Raw genomic sequence first — 12,339 nt, forward strand, 5'->3', positions numbered from 1 at the left:
TTTTGAGGGATCATATGGTTCCCAATACTGTGGGGGGGGGGGGGGAGAGGGGGGAAGATCAGTCGTCGTTGACAGAGCACGACAGGGACGACTGAAGAATAAGGGGTCTATCGTTTATGTAGTCTAAAGAACGCGGGAAATTGACCGTCGCCGTTCCTGAGATGGCTTTCTTTTTAGGATAAATCGTTTTTTCAGAAAGAAAATTTGAAGGGCAAGAAAAAATTAAGATAGAATTGACACGTACTGTACATTATAAATTGTACATTTTATTGCGGAAAAAAGAGGAATACGGAATTTATAGGATATTTTCTCGTGTTATTACACGTTTGCGGAAGAGGCGTCACCTTTAGTAAAAAACTTTTAGTTTTAATATCGAATTAAAAATCTCCTTCCAAATAATTGTGACTGCAATGAATGGTCCTTATTTTCCGATCACTCGAAAACCCAAAATAATGTTTTCTGAGTGACTCAAAGAATGAGTCAAAAACCATTCATTAGAAATGCATATTTTAAAAAAAGTAACAATTTCCTGAATATTCCAATATTTTGACATTCTAATAGGCATGTCCGTTATGGAGTTTTAAAGGCTTTAATGAACCAAATTTGTCGATTTATTTTGGTTATTCGTTACCATACATCGATCAATTTTGGCTTCTCAGCGTTCACGATCGAGTAACTTTAAATTTTTAAAACGAAGACAATGTAAGAAAAGAATTTAAGATCACAACCAGCTGCCGTTCGAATGAGACTGAGAGAAATTAAGGAGGACGGAATAATGAATAAATATTGAAATGGCTTTCTAAGGGTCTAATGGTTGAGTTAAATAACATTTTGCACCTGTCGTGGTTCCTTTTATAAATTCTGATCAGATGCGATAAGAAGAGAAAATAACTGGGAAATGTTTCCAAATAACGAAACGAAACGTTAAACATATTTTTCAAATTTCTTGACATCTACTTCCATAGATCAATTTTTAAGTGTCAGTTAAAATTAATTCAAGACTGCTTTTCGTGTGGCGTGACCATTTTGCGAGATTTTTTTTTTAATTTTGCGGATGAAGACAATTTGTGCTTTTCAGGCAAAAAATTAAGTCTGTCTCTACATGACTGACAGTTCCATCAGTGAAACATCAGCCTGAGGGCGGATTTTGTACTGAAAGGAAAAAGAGAATTTGAATTTGTGTTATTTTCTTTTTCTATCTTCTCTATAGTTTTATAAAGCTGGTAGTCGATTAGTCGATATGTTTCGAGTGAGTCCGAAAACAAAGAATGTGCTCTGGATACTTGTAATTGATTCTCTTTTGTTGCTTTGAATTTGGCTAACAGACTTTAGCCTGGATGATATAAAGAAATACAAGATTTAACTGTTTCTTGGCAAGGTGGTTGCTGTGAAGAAGAATTATCCTGTATTGCTCGCAGTTCCAAAAATACCGTAGCGAAAGGAGGAAGACCGTTTTGAGAGCTGCACAATGATTGCGACGACAAACTCAACAGAGGGTGGAACACAGACGGACACATATCAAGTATCGCCGTGTTCCTCCTCCTTGTTAGTTGGGTTACAACCACAATTGATTTCTTTCTCAGCAGTTAACATTCTCCTCTCCATCACAGCTTTTCTTGGGAATTTTCTAATCCTTGTTGCCCTTAACAAAGAAACTTCCCTTTATCCACCGTCCAGACTCTTGTATCGTTGTCTGGCAACAACTGATCTGTTGGTTGGTATTGTTACCCAGCCTCTTTATGCAACGTATTGGCTGTCCTTGGTTCACGAACACTGGAGTCTTTGTCCATACGCAAGGGACGCAGTCAACATATCAAGCTTTGCATTATGTTCAGTGTCTTTGTTAACGCTGACGGCCATAAGCGTGGACAGACTTCTCGCTCTGTTGTTGGGAATACGATACAGACCAATAGTAACTTTAAAGCGTACGCGCATCCTTACAGCTACGTTTTGGGTTATATCCGTCGCTGCTGGATCATTTTCCGTAACACATACTCGAATAAGCATTTGGTACGCTATTATACTTATACTGTCATGCACAGTGATTTCAATGGCCTCATACACAAAGATATTTTGCACTCTTAAACATCATCAGATTCAAGTACAGGATCATGCTCAACAACAGCCGAGCCAAACAACTGCACTAAACATGGAAAGATACAGGAAGGTAGTGAGCGGTGCACTTTTGGTGCAGTTAGCATTACTTGTTTGTTATGCACCAAAATTTATAATTCTGGTTGTGAAGATTTATAGAAAAAAAACTTATTCTTCACATGTACTCGTTATTAATGGAATTACAAGTATTTTAACATATTTTAACTCCACTTTGAACCCGTTTCTTTACTGCTAGAAAATCAGAGAAGTGAGACAAGCAGTAAAGCAAACAATCCGACAAGCACTTTGCTTTCCATGGACTTAGATAGATTTTCTCGGAGTCGTCAGACTTGTATTAATCAGGCGTAATCTGAAGGGAAAGAGAAAAGAAGATGGAATGAAACAAACAGGATTTTTCAGTATCTATTGTTGTCTAGATACTTTAGACAGAAAGGAGAGAAGGAGGGAAATTTGTAATTAGATTTCCTTTTTTGTTTTGTTTTATGTGGATAGTTTTTGTTAAAGTTGACGGCCATAAGCGTAGACAGACTTCTCGCTCTGTTGTTCGGAATAAGATACAGATAGATAGATAGGCTTAAAGAATACTACATATGTATATTAAAATTCACATTACACATGATAAAGCCATTAGGAAATAACCGCGTTGTACATGATAAAACTATTCTTCAGTCTATTTGTTCTGTAAAAAGGTACGTTAAAAGCGCGCTTTCTCCTTAAGGCTACGGTACTTAGATTACATGACGGCAAAAAGCCATGTAATTTGTGGCAGGTGATGTCTTTGATCTCACTGAATAGGCGCTCCGTCAGCAATTGGCGCCGTTGGTAGAGGGTGGAAATATTACACTCTTTAAGAGCTTCTTGGTAGCTTAAGACTGGGAAATTATTCTAAGTGCACGGCGCTGAATATTCTCTAGCTCTTCAGAGAGATACTTAGGTAGACCATTGTGGAAAACTTGGCAAACATATTCAGACACGGGCCGGATACACGTAGTATAGAAACAAACTAGCTGTGCGGGATCTCCTTTTGCACGCTTAAGTTGCCTTAACTGATAAAGCCTAACTCGTGAATTGCGCGCATACGCAAGAGCGAGTTGTAGATATGATGTGGAGAATGGCACTCGCTCGCTCGATCGATTGGTCAATTCCTGTAAGCTTTTTTTCGATTTTGGGCTTTTGAGTGCATTTAATAGTTTTTGGTGAGTAATAAACAAACGAAATGGCGACCTTTGTTGCCAAGAATAGTGGTGGGGTGAAAAAGAAGCCAATGATAATCTTAAAAGAGTTTATTTTTTTTTGTTTTAGTTTTAACAAGCGGCGCCAGCAACTGGCAGGCGTGCAAGGATTCACACTGAAATAAGAGACCAATCTTCGTTTTTCATAAAATTGTAATTTACAATCCTTGAACTTGAAGAAGATTCAATAAAAATATCACTTACGCCGAAGCGCTCGAAGTTCACAGGTGTTCAAAAGCTTTTTCTGCTATGGGGTGAGATTGGGGACAAAATCGATCATAACATTTCGTATCGTGTGTTTTTCCTGTGTGAAGCAACAAAGGGTGCCGGTGATTAACGAAATTACAGGTTAACACAAAAATCAAATAAAACCTAAACAAATAATTTTGGCTACCGATTTTCAGTGAATTTTTAAAGAACAATTTTTTTAAGTTTCAAGACAATTTGAAGATTCAAAATAAATATTACGTACTAAAATGCGAAAGTTATACACCACAAAATTGATAAATAGGCCTGAAATGAAATTCTGTCTTGTTCTTGATTATACGTTGCCTAGCACGTGACCAAAATCTACCCAGGCGGAAATCCAAAGAGGCGGTGGCAGTCTGGGCTTAGTTATGTCACTCAAAAGTCGTTCCCGTTAGTCTCATTTGATAAAGAGGGAATCGTTAATGTTTTCATTAAGACAGTATTGCCTTGATTTTCTAATATTAACAATGATAGACAGTAAATTTCCATTTTCACCCACATTTACTTCCAACCTCTTCAGTTGAACCAGAAACAAAAATGATATTGTTTAAGACACTACATCATCCACCCTTGTCAAATGTAATAGCATGATCATTTCAATTGTAATGCCTTCTTATCCCAACGTTATTTTGTTTCTTTGCTACATTAGCGAACACTGAACTACTGCTCGTACTCTAAATATGACAATAAACCACAAAATTCCCTAAACCAGATAACATTAAATATAATCCAAAAATCATGTAAGTCATCTGTCAATTCACGAGTCTGCTCACAGAGCACTTTGATTTGATAACCTTCTCTATTCTCGAGGTACATCTAGATACACGTAATATAAGAAATATCATGATCATGATCGTATCATGTTCGTGATCGTGATCTTATCGTTATCGAAATCGTGCTCATGTTAGTTATCGTAACGTAACGTATCGTGATCGTGATCAAAATCATGTTCGTGATCGTATCGCCAATAAAATCGTGATTGTGTTCGTATCGTGATTTTTGCGTGATCGCGATCGTGATCGTAAAACAATTGTGATCATGATCGTGATTATCATTATCATTGCAGAGGTATTGGTATAACAGATTAATTGGCCTTTCAATTTCTGTTAGTACCGAATGAAAACCTGCGCAAGCTGTTCCCGTACGGTTACCTCGGAGCTGTAAACATTGCTCTGGCAAACAAGTTGGAAAGATACAGATTTTATAGGAAATATTAAGGTAAAGCTTTTCGCATACCGGTATATTTCTCCAAAAAAGGGACTTCAACTAAGCTTTTTGAAAGGCTAGTTACTTCACTGCACGTAGGTGCCTGATGTTTGCTTTTTTCACCTTACCTCCAGGAACGCGGACTGGACCTTAGAACCCTCCGTTATTTTCCTTACAGAGATGATGGTAAATTCATCTTCGATACGATCCAAAAAGCGGTACGAGACTGTGTCAATCAGTAAGTTGTGTGTGCATACCCGTTAATATCACCTGATCAGTGGTTATTTTTGAGCCACTGTCATGGTATATTCAAGCTATACAAGCATTGATAGCCTATTTAGTTGGTTTCTTCGTTCATCTCCACTCCAGGTATTATGAATGTGACGAGGACGTACAAAGCGACTATGAGCTGCAAAATTTCATGAATGAGGTATCTGCAGATGGCGTAGGGATTGATGGAGGCAATGGAAATGTAAGAAAAGCAAAATTTTTGCCTTTTGAAGCATTCTAAGAAGTTGGCGGGCCCATGACTTTTCTCGCACGGGAAATCACTTGCACGACTCGGATCAAAGATCCCATCGTAATGAGAAGGGCGTTGATCGCAGAAGTGTCTCTAGCGAGTACAAATAGTCCCCGGTGAGGCAACATTCTGCAGATGAATCAGACTAACGTATTGCTCTTTTAGGTAAAGGATCTTCCCAATGAGTTGACGTCAGTTGACAGTCTTGTGATTTTCCTGACAAGACTTCTGTGGCAATTAAGCGCGCAACACGCAGCCTTGAATTATCCCGTGGCAGACTATGGAGGGTTTACACTCAACATGCCCACGAAGCTGTATCAAGATTCACGAGTCTCCGATGACGTGTTATCCTTGTTCAATTTTCCTAATGCTAACATTTCTGCGGTGAGCATTCTTTCCTCGTTATATCGCCACATAGTTTTAATTTCACCAAGAGATTATAAGCGGTTAATTAACAGTTTATATTATGGCCTGCAGTGCAATTTCGGTGCGTGCCTCATGTCACAACTTTATTTCAGGGTTTAAGAATGTGACCCGGTTAGTTTAGTCGTTTTAGCGTGTGATTTCCCCTGTGGAAGTTCGGGAGCGTCAGCTCCATTAAAGAACCAACTCAATGGTCTTGCTTTTTTGAAGACATGTGAAAATGGTCTGACGATGTAATATTCTAGTGAAAGGACGCCAAACCCAGCATACAAACTAGGTCCTGCCCCCTGTATTTTCAAAGTTGAGCGGTTAGAACCGATCGTTTACGAACCTAGGCACAACGAGCACGGGGTAAGCGAGGGGCACGGGGCACGGAACACGGAGCTCGGAGTACTGAGCAGGATAAAAAGACCATGGGGCACAGGGCTTAGGTCTCTAAGTGCATGTAGCGCTCGTGTGTTTTTTCTGTGTCTCAGCAGGTCTAAATAAAAACAAACTCGCTAATTTCTGTTCTGTTCTGTTCGCTACACGCTGAATGATAACGAAGGCGCAAACAGGACAACACTAAACCTTTCAGTTAATGACGTAATTTTATTGTAATCAAACTAATACCTACTGCTGTTTTTTCTTTCAAAAGCAACACGCAATTGTCGCCTTCTCCCTGACAAATTACCGTTACGATAGTCTCTTCGACTACGGAAGCCAACTGCCGGACAAACGTGGAAGGGATGTAATATCCAAGTGGTTTAACTTCCTTCAAAGACGCGTGCAGCCGAGCTTAGAGAAGAGGAATCAAAACCGGTTCAAAGGGGATCATTTGACCTACCCCTACCTACTGCCTCGCTGGATACCGAACGGCGTACAGACATAAAGAATACTCAATAAGATTGCGAGATAGAGGGAGAGTGGTTTTGGTTTTTTGTTTCTTTGGATTGAAGAAGAAGAGTTCCGAAACATGAAAATGATTTCTACATTGTTCAAACCATATTAAGCGATTAATAAAGCAGAACTATTAATGAAATATTGAGCTTGAGTTCACAGATGAGTATTTAAGCTGTATGTCGACATTTAATTTCGTTTAAGTTTTAGAAGGGGAGTGGAAAGGATGCCGCGTATTTCCAGTCAGCGAGTGATATGAGCGCGCAAGAACAGCCTGAGGGTTCTAGCGCCAGACCCCTCACAGACCTTGTGCTCGTTTGCATCTCTCAGGCTTGGCCACTCGTGCCGCAGCGTTGACCCTTTAACTCCCAAGATTTCATCGGTAATTCTCCTTACTGTCTGCCAAAAGATTCTCATTATGTTAGTTTGGAGAATTTGGTATTGGATCAATTAGTAATCCCGAGGGTCTTGGAATTATCATTCGTCTTGTGGTTTGAGCCAGCAATATGTGATAACTGCGTTTATATAAGAGAGGTACGTGTTATTGTTATTGTCCGGGAACTCGATACTTTTTTAGCGACAAATTAGCTTTTTCCCTGAGCACAACTAAACCGCTACTTTGGAAGAGGTATATTGACGACGTTTTCCGTCTGTGGAACAGAAGCAAAACGTTTGTACAACGGGCGAACAGCTTTAATCTGTTCATTGTATCACGATACAATCACTATTCACGGCTGAAATATCAGACTCAGAATTTATATTCTTGGACACAAACGTGTTACGCATTACAAAGAGACGGAGATGTTCGAATTCTTGAGTTTTCATCCGTGTCAGGCAAAAGGAAAAGGATTCGTGAGAGGAGAAGCACAATGCCTCCTATGAATAAATTCATCGCACTCCCAGCTTAATAAAACAGAGCGTTTCAAAATATGCTTAAAGAACAGAGAATACCACGGCCTCTGCGAACTCGCTGCTTTTTTTCTTTCCAAACTTTTTTTCTTTCCAAATTCTAAAGCTATCTAGCGTCTGCTTATTCCATGTTTCTAAAATTGATCTAATAAGCCGTATAATAACAACACGCTATTGTTGCAGTTCCTTCTGCGATGGAACTGCAACAGGTGAAACGTGCAACGCTTCTTTCAGAAGCGAAAGGAAGAGAAAATAACTTTTAGATGTTTTTTAATAACAAGACATCAATGAGACATTGTTTGAAATTACTTGGAATCTAAGTCCACAGAACCTGATAATTTTGAATAATTTTGTGTTCGGGTTTGACTTTTATCTCAGAGGTATTTCCGTGTAATATGCAAAGTTTGCGGTGACAGCTTTAGTGATGCAATTGGAGACCAGTTATGCTTTGCGGGAAAAATGTGTCTCCGATTCCAAATGCGTGAAATTTAAAAATTTATTATTGCAGCTAGGAAAATATAGTAGAATCTGAGGAAGAATTTGAGGGATCATATGGTTCCCAATACGAGACTTTTGGGGGGGGGGGGTGAGGGGGGGATCAGCCGTCGCTGACAGAGTGCGACAGGGACGACTGAAGAATAAGGGGTCTATTGTTTATGTAGTCTAAAGAACGCGGGAAATTGACCGTCGCCGTTCCTGAGATGGCTTTCTTTTTAGGATAAATCGTTTCTCAGAAAGAAAATTTGAAGGGCAAGAAAAAAGTAAGATAGAATTGACACGTATTGTACATTCTAAATTGTATGTTTTATTGCGGAAAAAAGAGGAATACGGAATTTATAGGATATTTTCTCGTGTTATTACACGTTTGCGGAAGAGGCGTCACCTTTAGTAAAAAACTTTTAGTTTTAATATCGAATTAAAAATTTCATTCCAAATAATTGTGACTGCAATGAATGGTCCTTATTTGCCGATCACTTGAAAACCCAAAATAATGTTTTCTGAGTGATTCAAAGAATGAGACAAAAACCATTCATTGGAAATGCATATTTTAAAAAAAAGGTAACAATTTCCTGAATATTCCAATATTTTGACATTCTAATAGGCATGTCCGTCATGGAGTTTTAAGGGCTTTAATGAACCAAATTTGTCGATTTATTTTGGTAATTCGTTACCATACATCGATCAATTTTGGCTTCTCAGCGTTCACGATCGAGTAACTTTTAAAAACGAAGACAATTTAAGAAAAGAATTTAAGATCACAACGAGCTGCCGTTCGAATGAGACTGAGAGAAATTAAGGAGGATAGAGTGATGAATAAATATTGAAATGGCTCTCTAAGGGTCTGATGGTTTAGTTAAATAACATTTTGTGCCTGTCGTGGTTCCTTTCATAAATTCTGATCAGATGCTACAAGAAGAGAAAATAACTGGGAAATGTTTCTAAATAACAAAACGAAACGTTAAACATATTTTTTAAATTTCTTGACATCTACGGCCATAGATCAATTTTTAGTTGTCAGTTAAATTTATTTCAAGACTGCTTTTCATGTGGCGTGACCATTTTGCGAGATTTTTTTTTTTTTTTGCGGATGAAGATAATTTGTGCTTTTCAGGCAAAAAATTAAGTGTCTCTACATGACTGACAGTTCCATCTGTGAAACATCAGCCTGTGGGCGGATTTTGTACTGAAAGGACATGTATATGGATATGTTTCAAGTGAGTCCGAAAACAAAGAATGTGCTCTGGATACTTGTAATTGATTCCCTTTTGTTACTTTTAATTTGGCTAACAGACTCTAGCCTGGATGATATAAAGAAATATAAGATTTAACTGTTTCTTGGCAAGGTGGTTGCTGTGAAGAAGAATTATCCTGTATTGCTCGCAGTTCCAAAAATACCGTAGCGAAAGGAGGAAGACCGTTTTGAGAGCTGCACAATGATTGCGACGACAAACTCAACAGAGGGTGGAACACAGACGGACACATATCAAGTATCGCCGTGTTCCCCCTCCTTTTCAGTTGGGTTACAACCACAACTGATTTCTTTCTCAGCAATTAACATTCTCCTCTCCATCACAGCTTTTCTTGGGAATTTTCTAATCCTTGTTGCCCTTAACAAAGAAACTTCCCTTCATCCACCGTCCAAACTCTTGTATCGTTGTCTTGCAACAACTGATCTGTTGGTTGGTATTGTTACCCAGCCTCTTTATGCAACGTATTGGCTGTCCTTGGTTCACGAACACTAGAGTCTTTGTCCATACGCAAGGGACGCAGTCAACATATCAAGCTTTGCATTATGTTCAGTGTCTTTGTTAACGCTGACGACCATAAGCGTGGACAGACTTCTCGCTCTGTTGTTGGGAATACGATACAGACCAATAGTAACTTTAAAGTGCACGCGCATCTTTACAGCTACGTTTTGGGTTATATCAGTCGCTGCTGGATCATTTTCCGTCACACATACTCGAATAAGCATTTGGTACGCTATTATACTTATACTGTCATGCACAGTGATTTCAATGGCCTCGTACACAAAGATATTTTGCACTCTTAGACATCATCAGACTCAAGTACAAGATCATGCTCAACAACAGCCGAGCCAAACAACTGCACCAAACATGGAAAGATACAGGAAGGTAGTGAGCGGTGCACTGTTGGTGCAGTTAGCATTACTTGTTTGTTATGCACCAAAATTTATAATTCTGGTTGTGAAGATTTATAGAAAAAAAACTTATTCTTCCCATGTACTCGTTATTAATGGAATTACAAGTATTTTAACATATTTTAACTCCACTTTGAACCCGTTTCTTTACTGCTGGAAAATCAGAGAAGTGAGACAAGCAGTAAAGCAAACAATCCGACAAGCACTTTGCTTTCCATGGACTTAGATAGATTTTCTCGGAGTCGTCAGACTTGTATTAATCAGGCGTAATCTGAAGGGAAAGAGAAAAGAAGATGGAATGAAACATACAGGATTTTTCAGTATCTATTGTTGTCTAGATACTTTAGACAGAAAGGAGAGAAGGAGGGAAATTTGTAATTAGATTTCCTTTTTTGTTTTGTTTTATGTGGAAAGTTTTTGTTAAAGTTGACGGCCATAAGCGTAGACAGACTTCTCGCTCTGTTGTTCGGAATAAGATACAGATAGATAGATAGGCTTAAAGAATACTAATATGTATATTAAAATTCACATTACACATGATAAAGCCATTAGGAAATAACCGCGTTGTACATGATAAAACTATTCTTCAGTCTATTTGTTCTGTAAAAAGGTACGTTAAAAGCGCGCTTTCTCCTTAAGGCTACGGTACTTAGATTACATGACGGCAAAAAGCCATGTAATTTGTGGCAGGTGATGTCTTTGATCTCACTGAATAGGCGCTCCGTCAGCAATTGGCGCCGTTGGTAGAGGGTGGCAATATTACACTCTTTAAGAGCTTCTTGGTAGCTTAAGACTGGGAAAATTATTCTAAGTGCACGGCGCTGAATATTCTCTAGCTCTTCAGAGAGATACTTAGGTAGACCATTGTGGAAAACTTGGCAAACATATTCAGACACGGGCCGGATACACGTAGTATAGAAACAAACTAGCTGTGCGGGATCTCCTTTTGCACGCTTAAGTTGCCTTAACTGATAAAGCCTAACTCGTGAATTGCGCGCATACGCAAGAGCGAGTTGTAGATATGATGTGGAGAATGGCACTCGCTCGCTCGATCGATTGGTCAATTCCTGTAAACTTTTTTTCGATTTTGGGCTTTTGAGTGCATTTCAAGTTTTTGGTGAGTAATAAACAAACGAAATGGCGACCTTTGTTGCCAAGAATAGTGGTGGGGTGAAAAAGAAGCCAATGATAATCTTAAAAGAGTTTATTTTTTTTTGTTTTAGTTTTAACAAGCGGCGCCAGCGACTGGCAGGCGTGCAAGGATTCACACTGAAATAAGAGACCAATCTTCGTTTTTCATAAAATTGTAATTTACAATCCTTGAACTTGAAGAAGATTCAATAAAAATATCACTTACGCCGAAGCGCTCGAAGTTCACAGGTGTTCAAAAGCTTTTTCTGCTATGGGGTGAGATTGGGGACAAAATCGATCATAACATTTCGTATCGTGTGTTTTTCCTGTGTGAAGCAACAAAGGGTGCCGGTGATTAACGAAATTACAGGTTAACACAAAAATCAAATAAAACCTAAACAAATAATTTTGGCTACTGATTTTCAGTGAATTTTTAAAGAACAATTTTTTTAAGTTTCAAGACAATTTGAAGATTCAAAATAAATATTACGTACTAAAATGCGAAAGTTATACACCACAAAATGGATAAATAGGCCTGAAATGAAATTCTATCTTGTTCTTGATTATACGTTGCCTAGCACGTGACCAAAATCTACCCAGGCGGAAATCCAAAGAGGCGGTGGCAGTCTGGGCTTAGTTATGTCGCTCAAAAGTCGTTCCCGTTAGTCTCATTTGATAAAGAGGGAAACATTAATGTTTTCATTAAGACAGTATTACCTTGATTTTCCAATATTTACATGATAGACAGTAAATTTCCATTTTCACCCACATTTACTTCCAACCTCTTCAGTTGAACCAGAAATAAAAATGATATTGTTTAAAACACTACAGCATCCACCCTTGTCAAATGTAATAGCATGATCATTTCAATTGTAATGCCTTCTTATCCCAACGTTATTTTGTTTCTTTGCTACATTAGCGAACACTGAACTACTGCTCGTACTCTAAATATGACAATAAACCACAAAATTCCCTAAACCAGATAACATTAAATATAATCCAAAAATCATGTAAGT

Source organism: Pocillopora verrucosa, chromosome 12 (assembly GCF_036669915.1).
Source record: "Pocillopora verrucosa isolate sample1 chromosome 12, ASM3666991v2, whole genome shotgun sequence".
NCBI classification, from domain to species: Eukaryota; Metazoa; Cnidaria; class Anthozoa; order Scleractinia; family Pocilloporidae; genus Pocillopora; species Pocillopora verrucosa.